This window comes from Oncorhynchus clarkii, chromosome 16 (assembly GCF_045791955.1).
Source record: "Oncorhynchus clarkii lewisi isolate Uvic-CL-2024 chromosome 16, UVic_Ocla_1.0, whole genome shotgun sequence".
Taxonomy (NCBI): domain Eukaryota; kingdom Metazoa; phylum Chordata; class Actinopteri; order Salmoniformes; family Salmonidae; genus Oncorhynchus; species Oncorhynchus clarkii.
This window is the reverse complement of record NC_092162.1, coordinates 33605904-33619052: the sequence shown is the minus strand read 5'-3', so window position 1 is coordinate 33619052 and position 13149 is coordinate 33605904. Positions and strand designations below refer to the sequence as shown.

Here is a 13149-nt window from a genome sequence, read left to right as displayed (position 1 = left end):
AGTTCACCAGCCAGTCCATACTCAACATCGGTCCTCAAGGGTCCAAATGGGGAATATGCAATTACTGCCAATTGATCTGTTCATTGACTGCAGATGTTAGAAAGACGTCCGGCCACCACTTACGTCTCTTGATTTCCTCAGGGGCTTAATAGGCTAGCAAATATGTTATTATACTATACTGTGCATAGAAGCTATTATACAAAAGAAAAGCATACGGTCGCTAAACAGTACATTCGCAAAGTATTCAGACCCCTTTACTTTTTCCACATTACAGCCTTATTCTAAAATGTATTAAAAACATTTTTTTACTCATCAATCTACACACAATACCCCATAATGACAAAGTGAATACAGGTTTTTAGAAATGTTTGCAAATTTATTACAAATGAATGTATTCAGACCCTTTTGATAATAGACTCGAAATTGAGCTCAGGTGGCCAGACGGAAGCCACTCTTCAGTAAAAGGCACCCACTTGGAGTTGGTCAAGAAACCAAGATTTGACTCTCTGGCCTGAATGCCAAGCGTAACGCCTGGAGGAAATCTTTCACCATCCCTCCGGTGAAGCATGGTGGTGGCATCATCATGCTGTGGGGATGTACAGAGAGAAAAGTAGAGAGAGATTCTTAATGAAAACCTACTCCAGAGCACTCAGGGCCTCAGACTGGGGTGAAGGTTCACCTTCCAACAGGACAACGACCCTAAGCACACAGCCAAGAAAACGCAGGAGTGGCTTCGGGACAAGTCTCTGAATGTCCTTGAGTGGCCCAGTCAGAGCCCGGACTTGATCATCTCTGGAGAGACCTGAAAATAGCGACACTCCCCATCCAATCTAACAGAGCTTGAAAGAATGGAGAAACTCCATTCTCCATCCCATTTTCTTACCTTTATTTAACTAGGCAAGTCAGTTAAGAACAAATTCTTATTTACAATGACGGCCTAGAAACAGTGGGTTAACTGCCTTGTTCAGGGGAAAAACGACAGATTTTTACCTTGTCGGCTCAGGGATTCGATCTAGCAACCTTTCGGTTACTGGCCCAATGCTCTAACCACTAGGCTACCTGCCGCCCCAACCTTGTAGCGTCCTACCCAAGCAAACTCGGGGCTGTAATCGCTGCCAAAGGTGCTTCAACAAAGTACTGATTAAAGGATCTGAATACTTATGTTTACAAACATTTCTAAAAACTGTTTTTGCTTTGTCATTATGGGGTATCGCGTTTCGATTGATGAGGAAAATAAGGCTGTAATGTAACAAAATGTGGAAAAAGTGAAGGTGTCGGAGTACTTTCTGTAATGCATTGTATATACTTTTAACCAATGAGCATGAAATCAAGACCAAGCTAGGTACACACACATATTTAGTTACTCTTAGAGGACATGGGTGCTTCTCTATCAGTAAATGCACTTTAATGATAAAGAATCAACTTTCTATTTGACTTCTATGATGTCAAAATGGTCCTGCGCACACGCATAACAGACCGGCTGAACATTACATAAACGTTTTCTGAAGCAACCCGGTAAAATTAAGCACATCTTAGTTCTGGAGCATTCCCTTCTATAAAGTGTCATGGTTTTAACACTCCTCTCGCTCAAAGGGTGGTGACAGCACTTGACGTCTTCAGCTCACTGCTGACTCCTGCACTTTCTCTCCCCCTCTTCTTTTCCCTCTTCCTTTCTTTTCCCTCTTCCTTTCTACTCCTTCTATTGCCGTTGACACCTATTTCCTCTTTCATCTCTTAATCTCAGAAACCCAGAACTAAAATATTGCGTAACTGTGTCAGATTCTCAATTAATTTCAGGGAGAGACATGTTAGAAAAGTTATTTGAACGAGGAGCGGAAGCAGGGTCGTAGCTCCACACCCTCTCTTTGCAAGTTACGGACAAGTATATGGGCAAAATGTCCATTCCCCTTCTGAAATTCGAAAGATGCGAACACCTGCAAAATAGTGATTTGTCCAAACAATCAGTTACGAAAAATCTGTGCACTGGAACAAAGTTTTCTCCTTAGTTGTTGCGTCCTACAGTCTGTTGACCGATACCTCTGTACAATAACTCTCTGTTAACCGATACCTCTCTCCGTTTCTTCTGACATTCCCTGGCGTTGATACTGAGACACAGTGTTCTGAAAATGTCTGTGCCGATGAATCCTCTGGTTTGGGTTTTCTATTCTCAGCATCACAGAGAGGCAATCTGATGTTGTGCATTTTAACCTCTTAGCTAATGTTGGGAAATGAGAACCACTTTCTCTAATTGTTAAAGAATGGTTAACGTAGAAGATAAACATAACTTACCTAAATGTCTTGTAAGTCACCCTATAGTCTCTCTTGCTGTGTGGTATATCATGGCATCTCGCGCTCTCTCTCTATCCCTCTCTATCAGGTTGTCTATAATGTGTATATGCTGCTGCGCCAGCATGTTTTGCCGGCTAGTGCGCCAGCGTGTGTGTTGGTGAGTGTGTGTGTTGGTGAGTGTGTGTGTTGGTGTGTTATAAGGGATGCCTGTGCTCTGTCCAGAGACAGCATACCCTTCCTTTGCTCTATGAGGAGAGCACAGTTACCGGACGCTGACCGCCAGTCTGTAGGTAATATACATACATGTGATCATTGAATGTGTGTGTGTGTGCATGGTGATTTATATGCTGCTGTGTTTTGTGCATGCGTAATCATATAGCATGTGATATATTCTGTATATTGTTGTCCATGCATCTGTAAGGAACATGTTTTATGTTTGCGTTCTCTGTGCTACAGAGAAAATGAGTTAGTTTAGGTTAGTTAGTTACAGTAGATATTGATATCTACAGTAGTCTTTCAGTGCTTTTGTATGAGAGGGTTGGCTCAATGCTGCTGTGGCCATAGAGGAGTGAGGGAGGAGGAAGAGGAAAAAACAGGAAATTGTCCTTGAAATAGCCTTCCTATTGGCTCAGAGGAGGAGGGGGAGGGGACTCTACTAATACGTTAGTGCAACTGCACCACTACGACCTACGTCGGTGTGTGAGACTCAGGGTGTGTCCACCTGGGTGTAACAGTGTCTGAGGGTCTGTCTCTTAGCTGTCCATCATATTACACGTGTAGTAGGCTCCCTCCCTTCAGGTGGAATATGTGGGTTTATTCTACAGGGTGTAACAGTGTCTGAGGGTCTGTCTCTTAGCTGTCCATCATATTACACGTGTAGTAGGCTCCCTCCCTTTAGGTGGACTATGTGGGTTTATTGTGTAGAATGTGGTGTTCCTTGGTTGTGTTGATTGATTGGTTGAATTACTGTTGAATTACTGATTTAAGTGGTTGATTTTGGCAAAGATACATATAGGACTGCTCCAGATGGAGACATTTAGTGTATATCTAGATAGTTTTCAGGTTGAAAGCTCCAACACGTCTTTGCATTATGGTCCTCTGGGTAGTTACAGGGGGAAATGTAATGTATAGAGAATAGGCCTTGCATTAACGCTTCACCCTGGCAGACATGGCATGCTGCTGAAGTGTGTGGGAGGAGTTGTCCTGGTGATTATGTCAGATAAAATACTAGCAGTGTGAAAATATGTAGCAACTCTACCAGCCAGCAGGTATAATGAGGTATAACAAGTTGTTTTGATGCCCTTCTGTTTTATTATCACTCATAATATGATGTATATTTAAGTTTTCAACAGGCTCAAGCCAGCTGTTAACAACTCAGGATTATTGTAAGATGATAGTAAGACATACTTATTTAAAGTCTTATAATGACATTATGAGGGGTTGGTACAGTACTGTAGGTACTTATTTAAAGTCTTATAATGACATTATGAGGGGTTGGTACAGTACTGTAGGTACTTATTTAAAGTCTCATAATGACATTATGAGGGGTTGGTACAGTACTGTAGGTACTTATTTAAAGTCTTATAATGACATTATGAGGGGTTGGTACAGTACTGTAGGTACTTATTTAAAGTATTATAATGACATTATGAGGGGTTGGTACAGTACTGTAGGTACTTATTTAAAGTATTATAATGACATTATGAGGGGTTGGTACAGTACTGTAGGTACTTATTTAAAGTCTTATAATGACATTATGAGGGGTTGGTACAGTACTGTAGGTACTTATTTAAAGTCTTATAATGACATTATGAGGGGTTGGTACAGTACAGTACTGTAGGTACACTTTGAGTCATTTATTGTGTGATAATGGGGGTTAGTCTGGGGTATATGAGGGCCAGGCAGGGTTTCTGTCATATCTCTGTTACTTTTTGCAGACATCTCATTGGCTAGTACGAAAAGCAAAAAAGTGAGATAATCAGGAATGTATTTTTAGTCAATGCAATTAAGTCCCTGGTCTGGGTGGGGCCACCATATATTTCCGGACGTTTTCCATAATTGGGAATTTGTTTGGAAATACTACAGGCCCTCATTACGGAATCCCAAGGGGGTTTGCCTGGAATTTTTCGATGGCAGATTTTTTGAAACTGCAAATTCAATCCAGACTTAATAACAATCCGTTTAACAAACCTATTGGTGTATCTCTTAAAATATTCAGGCATGGTCACTGTCTTTCAGAATCCGATTATTCTACAAGCAGTTATTGTCTTTACCTTTGGATTTTTCTGGTTCTTCAAAGACGGAAATGAATATGCATTAATGGGACAATATGCGATTGGTACATCCATATTTACACTTTTAAATGAATGATATATATAATAATAATTAGGTGCTTACTTACATGTGTCCTATTTCACAGATGTACACATCTGTATTATACACATGTGAATTGGAATATTTTTTTGGGGGGTGAATATCACACTCCCCCTGAGACACCCTCAGAGAGTGGGGTCATGGCCAGGGATCAGCCATTATTTATGGCGACCCTGGAGCAATTAGGGTTGAGTGCCTTGCTCAAGGGCACATTGGCGGATTGTTTCACCTAGTCAGCTCGGGGAGTCAAACCAGCGACCTTTCTGTTAGTGGCGCAACACTTAACCGCTAGGCTACCTGCATTGATTTTCATAGAATATAATAACATCATGAGCTTAGTTCAACTGTCATACCCCATCAGAATCCACAATTCAAGCTTGTTTCACACTGTATAGCCTCAAAACATGGTTAAACCATTAATTTTATACCATGAATGGTCAATCCTTGCATCCAACGCCTTGTCTATGAATTTAAGAGGGGCTACATTTCTCCAGCCACATCTTAGATGATGCTGATCTTATTGTTTGAGCTGCAAATGGCTCTTTAAGGTGAATGTTGTTTATTAATGAATGTGGTAAACCACCACTCTGAATACTTGTCTCTCCCCCCTGTTATTTTGTGGATGACCTCACACACTGACTGTAGCATCACTATGTTTTATTTATAAGCCTTTAGATGTACTCGCTGTATTAGACATGTATTTCTCACTAACCAGTGGTGAATACACTCACTAGACAGCATCTTACAGAATAGAACATATCTTCACCGTCTGAATATTTGCTCTTTGGAGAATATTGATTGGCAGATGCCAGATTCAAGATTAATTATACACTATAAAAATGGTATAAAGTGGGATAAAAATGGTGTAAGTATAAACGATTAAAGTAGGCCTACATTCTCCGGCTTTTGCTATAGCACTTCTCTCCATTTGATTTGTCACATAGGCCCTACTGTACTACAGAGTATAGGCTATGCTAGCTTGCCTCCTCACAGACCTAATCAAAACACACAGCTCACAACAAAAGACGAGGCTTCTTCTCCCTCCAAACGGAGCGCGCTAGCTGGCTTACTGATCCGGCCTTGTCAGGCTCGTTGTGTGAGCCTTTAGTTGAGCACTCGGCTGGGCCTTGGGAGTGTGAACAGACCCCCCTCTGTGTTGGATGATGAGGGAGGAGGAGGGAGGAGGGGGTGGCGTTGAAAGCCCGGATGCGCTCAGGCGGAGGTTGCACCGGGCTCTCCAGTGGTACTCGCACCACCTTCTCTACTCAGCGCCGTATCCATGTCGCGTTTTCCCAGCAGCCTCAGCTGTGTACCACTGTGTCTCCGGGGACGAACGCTCTACCGCTAGTGCTAGCACCACTACCCCCATGCCTGGCTACATCAGGAGGAGATGTCTTAGAGAGAGAGAGAATGATAGAGGGATAGGGAGGGAGAGAGAGAGAGATCACTGTACCGTACAATATTGGTTCTTAATGTTCAAGGCACTCCCTCCTTTTGTCCCTTGCTGCACATTAGTTCCTCCAAAAAAAAGCAGTCGACGGAGGAGGAGAGGCGTCAGAAAGTGAGAGAAACAGGGAATTAAATAGCCACAAAAAAGGCAACACTGACAGCTGTAGCAACTGTGCTACAGGGAGGGAGGAGGGGGAGGCAGGCAGAGAGAGAGGAAATAATTAAATAAATCACTGAGAGAAGAAGAGCGACGTCGGTGAGAGAGGACAGCGAGAGAGGAGGGGATGTAGCTACGTTTCCGTGCCGGTTCGATGTGCACACCAGCCAGGATAATGTGCTGAAGGAGGCAGAAAGGAACGGAGGAAGGACACAGGTGAGAAATCTCTCTATCCATCGATCCATCTATCCACCGCTGACAATCGATTTGACGGCAGTGTCATTCTCTGGATTTTAGCTTGCATGTCATTTGTGTGTGTGCTCTGCCTCCATGGCTGGTGTGTTGTAGTTACTAGCTAGCTCATCCCCTCATGTGTTGGAGGCAGGCTGTGATTGTGTGCACTATAGATGCTTCCTACTAGCCTAGAATGCTATCTGCTGGTGGCTTCACCTGGCTTGTTTCCTGCAATAATGTTAGGCTTCCTCTGGGCTGGTGTGTCTTGTTGGCAGTCCCCTTGTTTTCTGAAAGGGTCTGGACCTGTTAGGGAGTGCGGCACTGTGTGTGTGTGAGTGCGCATGAGTGTGTGCGGTGGCGAGTGTGTGTATGCGCAGCAGTGTGTGTATGCGCAGCAGTGTGTGTGTGTGTGTGTGTCTGTCTGTCTACCTGGCTGTGCTACTCAGAGCTGCTGGGGAGAGGCGAGAGAGAGAACAGGGAAAGCAAAGCGTCTCCCTCCCCATCTCTCCATCACCACCACACCATCCGCCAACCGAGGCACAAAGGAACCAGAACTCCCAGATTAGGGCTCTTTGTAACCCGGCCGGTGGCTCTTCAAAGGAGAACTAAATGCATCCTAAAAAGGATGACGGTACGTGAGAAGTTACCATTTGATAAGGGGAAAAGCAGACCTATCCAGATTGGTTTGAATGTGTGTTTTTGTATTGTGCTTAACACCAGCACCACGAAGCAACCTGTTTGTCGTGCCTGTTCTGATTGGACTCCAGTTCTATGGCCACCTATGTAAAGGCATGTTGTACACTCCGGTAAAATATAGGTTTGCTGTTGTGACTGCTGCTCTTGTTGGGGCAGAACAGAGCGTGGAGGAGTGATATTTGTGTGATTGCGTATTGTTCTGTGTAAAGAGGGAGGGTGGGGGTGAATCACCCCCCAAAATAGACTCCCTATCTGTAATTCACCCTCCTTCCTCCCCTAACAAGATAATTAGCCCATACACTAATAATGATTCCCATCGGCTAGTTAAGTGCATCCAGCACCCAAATAACAGGGCTTTGGGCAAAATGGGGGTTGGGGGGCTGGGTGTTAGTGTTAGTTTTGGCAAAATGTTTGTTTTTGCTCTGGGGGAGTGGTGGTGTGTGTGTGTCATTTAGCAGATGTAGCTAACAACAAGGCTCTCCTTTCTCCCGCCTTCTCTCTCTCCGCTGATTATTACGTTGCTCAAAACAAAAGACGAATTGTTGTGGATGGTCAGGCAGAAAAAGGATACGTTTATAGTGTTTTTATGTGCATGTCTGGGTTGAAATTGTGTCTTTCTCGGTCTACTCAGCACGCTCAATGAGGGGTTTAGCTTTGACTAGTAGGGGAGAAGGCAGGTGGTCTATGTCAATGTTTCCAAACTCCGGTCCACCAGTACCCCTAACAGTACAGATTTTTGTAGTGGCCCCGGACAAGCACACCTGATTCAACTTGTCAAGGGCTTGATGATTAGTAGACAAGTTGAATCAGATCTTTTTGTCCGGGGCAATTACAATTAAAATGTGTGCTGTCAGGGGAACCCGAGGCCCAGATTTGGGAAAAACTGGTCTATGTGAATGTATGGGTGGAGCTGTAGCCTATATGTGTATCTGTATCTGTATGTCTTAAAGGATAGTTCACACAAATTACAAATGGATTTCCTTACCCTCTAAGCAGTCTATGGACAAGTAATGACAGCAATCCATGCTTTGATCAGCTTTACCTGGCCACTGTTTCAAATGCTAACATTTGTGGCACAAAAAGAGCCCATGAAGCAATGGCCAGGTAAACTAAACCAAAGCATGTATTGTTGTCATACCTTGTCCTCCATAGACTGCAAATTGGGTGAATTATCCCTTTAATGTAGTATATGTGTGTATATATGCTGTGTATGTGTATATATACAGGTGTCAAAAATTAACACTAAAATGACTATTAAATTGTTCAAATACTGAGCTATATTGTATGCTCCAATTTTGGGGGCAAATTGTTTTATTTTATACTAATACAATTGCTCAGAGAAAGAGATTTTGTTTAAAAAAAATGGACACCCCTGTTTTCAATACCTTTCAATACCTCACTTTGCGAGGATAACGGCAATGAGACTTTTTCTAAAATATTGAGAGCTAAGAGTCTATATTTTTGAGAAATGAAGGCATATGAGACTCAGAGTTACAACATGGTATATCATACACTGCATTTGAGGAAACAATGGGAAAGTGATTCTGCTTTGAAAGTTGATCAACTTGTAAACTCACTTTTGAGAAAACCACCTTTGAATGTTTTTGTATCTCGTGAAGAGCTCTGGCAACATTCACACCCTCTTAAGCTTTAGCCCCACCCATTTTGTTTGACCGATGATTTGTTTACTTCTGCTGGCAACAATTTCATTACGCTTTTTTGCAGACGCTTACTGACACCGGCCACATTCAACGGGTGTTGTACACACGTCGTGTAATGTTAGCTAACGAGCCAGCCAGCTAATGTTAGCTAGTTAAACAACAATGAACAAAGTGCCAACAATGCCTAACATTAGGCTCTAACTAGAAAAGCAAACAGCCCTGGCTCCGCTAGGGAGCCAGCTAGCTAACGTTAGCTAGCTAGCTAAGAGTACACTTTAGCTTATTAAAACCAGTTGCGACGAGCAAACCCGGATCCGGGATCCTATTTATAGCCTCAAGCTCATTACCATAACGCAACGTTAACTATTCATGAAAATCGCAAATGAAATGAAATAAATATGCTAGCTCTCAAGCTTAGCCTTTTGTTAACAACACTGTCATCTCAGATTTTCAAAATATGCTTTTCAACATTTTCACAAAAACAAGAAAAGCCTTCAAATAAAATAATTTACCTTTGAAGAACTTCGGATGTTTTCAATGAGGAGACTTTCAGTTAGATTGCAAATGTTCAGTTTTTCCAAAAAGATTCTTTGTGTATTAGAAATCGCTCCGTTTTGTACATCACGTTTGGCTACCAAAAAACCCAGAAAATTCAGTCATCAAAACGGCAAACTTTTTTCCAAATTAACTCCATAATATCGACTGAAACATGGCAAACGTTGTTTAGAATCAATCCTCAAGGTGTTTTTCACATATCTCTTCAATGATATAACGTTCGTGGAAGTCTGGTTTCTCCTCTCTATCAAATGGAAAAATACTTGCACCTGGCGTTTGCGCACCAATTTCGACGCAGGACACCAGGCGGACACCTGGTAAATGTAGTCTCTTATGGTCAATCTTCCAATGATATGCCTACAAAAACGTCACAATGCTGCCGACACCTTGGGGAAACGGCAGAAAGTGTAAGCTCATTCCTGTCGCATTCACAGCCATATAAGGAGACAATGGAAAACAGCGCCTCCAAAAATTTTGCTCATTTCCTGTTTGAAGTTTCATCTTGGTTTCGCCTGTAGCATCAGTTCTGGGGCACTCACAGACAATATCTTTGCAGATTTGGAAACGTCAGAGTGTTTTCTTTCCAAAGCTGTCAATTATATGCATAGTCGTGACAAAATATTGTGCTTAAAACGGGAACGTTTTTCATCCAAAAATGAAATACTGCCCCCAGAGGTTCAAGAGGTTAAGACATATAGCTAGCTACTTAGGTAAACAATGAACCTAGCTAGGTTAACAACGTTTAAGATCACGCACGTCTAGACGTTTACTGGTAGATGTTGTGTAAGACCCCTTTTCCATCTGTTTGACCAGAAATCAGAGCCTTTACTTCTTCCAATTGTAAAAAAAAATGATATACGTTTTTCAAAAATTAGGAAGAAGTAAAGGCTTTGATTACATCAAGTACATCAAATCACAATAATGGTCAATTAAAGACCCCTGCCAACTGACATCAATACTTCTATTTAGTTTTTGAGAAATTATTTGCCTTCAATAAGTTAAGAAACATTGCGTTGTAATTCCATTTGCAAAAACCCACATATCGTTAAGATATTTTCTCATTTCGTTCCTTTATGAGGAGGGAGGATAATGAAAGTTCACAGAAGAAACAAGTTAATTATTAAGTGATTAAATTGAATTGGCTACAATGGGAAATCTGCTACTGTCCTCCCTTTCACTGGCATACTGTTATGTTCAGTTCATTACCGTTTTTTTGCCTTTGTCATCTAGTGGTCAAAGCAAGGCTGAAAACAGTCTGTACAATATCTGTCTCTCTCTCTCTCTGTCTCTCTCTCTCTCTCTCTCTGTCTCTCTCTCTCTCTCTCTGTCTCTCTGTCTCTCTCTGTCTCTCTCTGTCTCTCTCTGTGTCTCTCTGTCTCTCTCTCTGTCTCTCTCTCTGTCTCTCTCTCTGTCTCTCTCTCTCTGTCTCTCTCTCTGTCTCTCTCTCTGTCTCTCTCTCTGTCTCTCTCTCTGTCTCTCTCTCTGTCTCTCTCTCTCTCTCTCTGTCTCTGTCTCTCTGTCTTTCTCTCTGTCTCTCTCTCTCTGTCTCTGTCTCTGTATATCTCTCTGTCTCTGTCTCTGTATATCTCTCTCTCTCTGTATCTCTCCCTCTCTGTATCTCTCTCTCTGTATCTCTCTGTGTGTCTCTCTCTCTCTCTGTCTCTCTCTCTCTCTGTCTCTGTCTCTCTCTGTCTCTCTCTCTGGTCTGGACCAGACCAACCGAGAAGCTGGGCGAGAAGCTCATTGCAATAATAGCAAGTGTGTAGAATAATACCCAAATATGCAAAATAAGGATATTGCATATTTCTACCTTTGTGTACCCATTCATGGTACATCATCATTTAGATAATTATATTAATATCCATAAATATGCAATTCGGTAGAGTACAGATCAGGGATCCATGATGTAATTCTGTTACCAGATTTAAATCCACTTCACCTAGGTTTCATGTCATAGCTGACACCCTATTCCTTCTGCAGACATCTTTAAATCTTAATTCAGAGCAGATATTTAAAGGGATACTTCAGGATTTTGGTGATGAGGCTCTTTATCTACTTCCCCAGAGTCAGATGAACTTGTGTATACCATTTTTTATGTCTCTGTGTCCAGTATGAAGGAAGTTAGAGGTAGTTTCGCTAGCCAATGCTAACTAGCTTTAGCACAATGACTGGAAGTATATGGGTATCTACTTTTGGAACTTTGGTCAGATGACATGCAAGTAGAACTCTTTTGCCACTCACACCAGTGGTGGGTTTGGATCTTTGCCAAAATAGACTAGAAGCAGGTTTGCTTACAACTGTGCTGAAATCTAATATGGAGGTGCAGGAAACCAAAGTTGTCAGTTTTTAGTTGCAGTATCCATGTTCTAGTGCCACCTGAGTCCATCCGCTGTATCGATCTCTGAGCTATCTTAGTATGTGTCTGTGTATGTTGTTTATTAATTTATCATAAGGTTACATTAGCCTCTCCATATACTGTAACTTATGGTGCACAGTCTATGAAATACTTTTTATGTATGACACAGCCCTTACACAGTACTCTAGCTGTAATGTGCTACTTTACACACAAAGTACACATAATGATAGGCGCAATGGATCCACATTTACGAGGCCATCACTCAAGTTGGTTTCTCAAATGATTGCCTCGCCTGGTTCACCAACTACTTCTCTGATAGAGTTCAGTATGTCAAATCGGAGGGTCTGTTGTCCGGGCCTCTGGCAGTCTCTATGGGGGTGCCTCAGGGTCCAATTATTGGACCGACTCTCTTCTCTGTATACATCAATGATGTCGCTCTTGCTGCTGGTGAGTCTCTGATCCACCTGTACGCAGATGACACCATTCTGCATACTTCTGGCCCTTCTTTGGACACTGTGTTAACAACCCACCAGACGAGCTTCAATGCCATTCAACTCTCCTTCCGTGGCCTCCAATTCCTCTTAAATACAAGTAAAACTAAATGCATGCTCTTCAACCGATCGCTGCCTGCACCTGCCCGCCTGTCCAACATCACTACTCTGGACGGCTCTGACTTAGAATACGTGGACAACTACAAATACCTAGGTGTCTGGTTAGACTGTAAACTCTCCTTCCAGACCCACATCAAACATCTCCAATCCAAAGTTATATCTAGAATTGGCTTCCTATTTCGCAACAAAGCATCCTTCACTCATGCTGCCAAACATACCCTTGTAAAACTGACCATCCTACCGATCCTCGACTTCGGCGATGTCATTTACAAAATAGCCTCCAAATACCCTACTCAATAAATTAGATGCAGTCTATCACAGTGCTATCTGCTTTGTCACCAAAGCCCCATATACTACCCACCACTGCGACCTGTACGCTCTCGTTGGCTGGCCCTCGCTTCATACTCGTCGCCAAACCCACTGGCTCCAGGTCATCTACAAGATCCTGCTAGGTAAAGTCCCCCCTTATCTCAGCTCGCTGGTCACCATAGCAGCACCCACCTCTAGCACGTGCTCCAGCAGGAATATCTCTCTGGTCACCCCCAAAACCAATTCTTCCTTTGGCCGCCTCTCCTTCCAGTTCTCTGCTGCCAATGACTGGAACGAACTACAAAAATCTCTGAAACTGGAAACACTTATCTCCCTCACTAGCTTTAAGCACCAGCTGTCAGAGCAGCTCACAGATTACTGCACCTGTACATAGCCCATCTATAATTTAGCCCAAACAACTACCTCTCCCCCTACTGTATTTATTTATTTTGCTCCTTT

General features: G+C 42.6%; 1 protein-coding gene across 2 annotated transcripts in view; it reads left to right on the top strand.

Annotated features, from left to right (window-relative positions):
* Positions 1–13149, top strand: part of LOC139368337 (protein kinase C zeta type-like) — a 163489-nt gene that overhangs the window by 40678 nt on the left and 109662 nt on the right. The gene's annotated exons all lie outside the window — the stretch shown is intronic.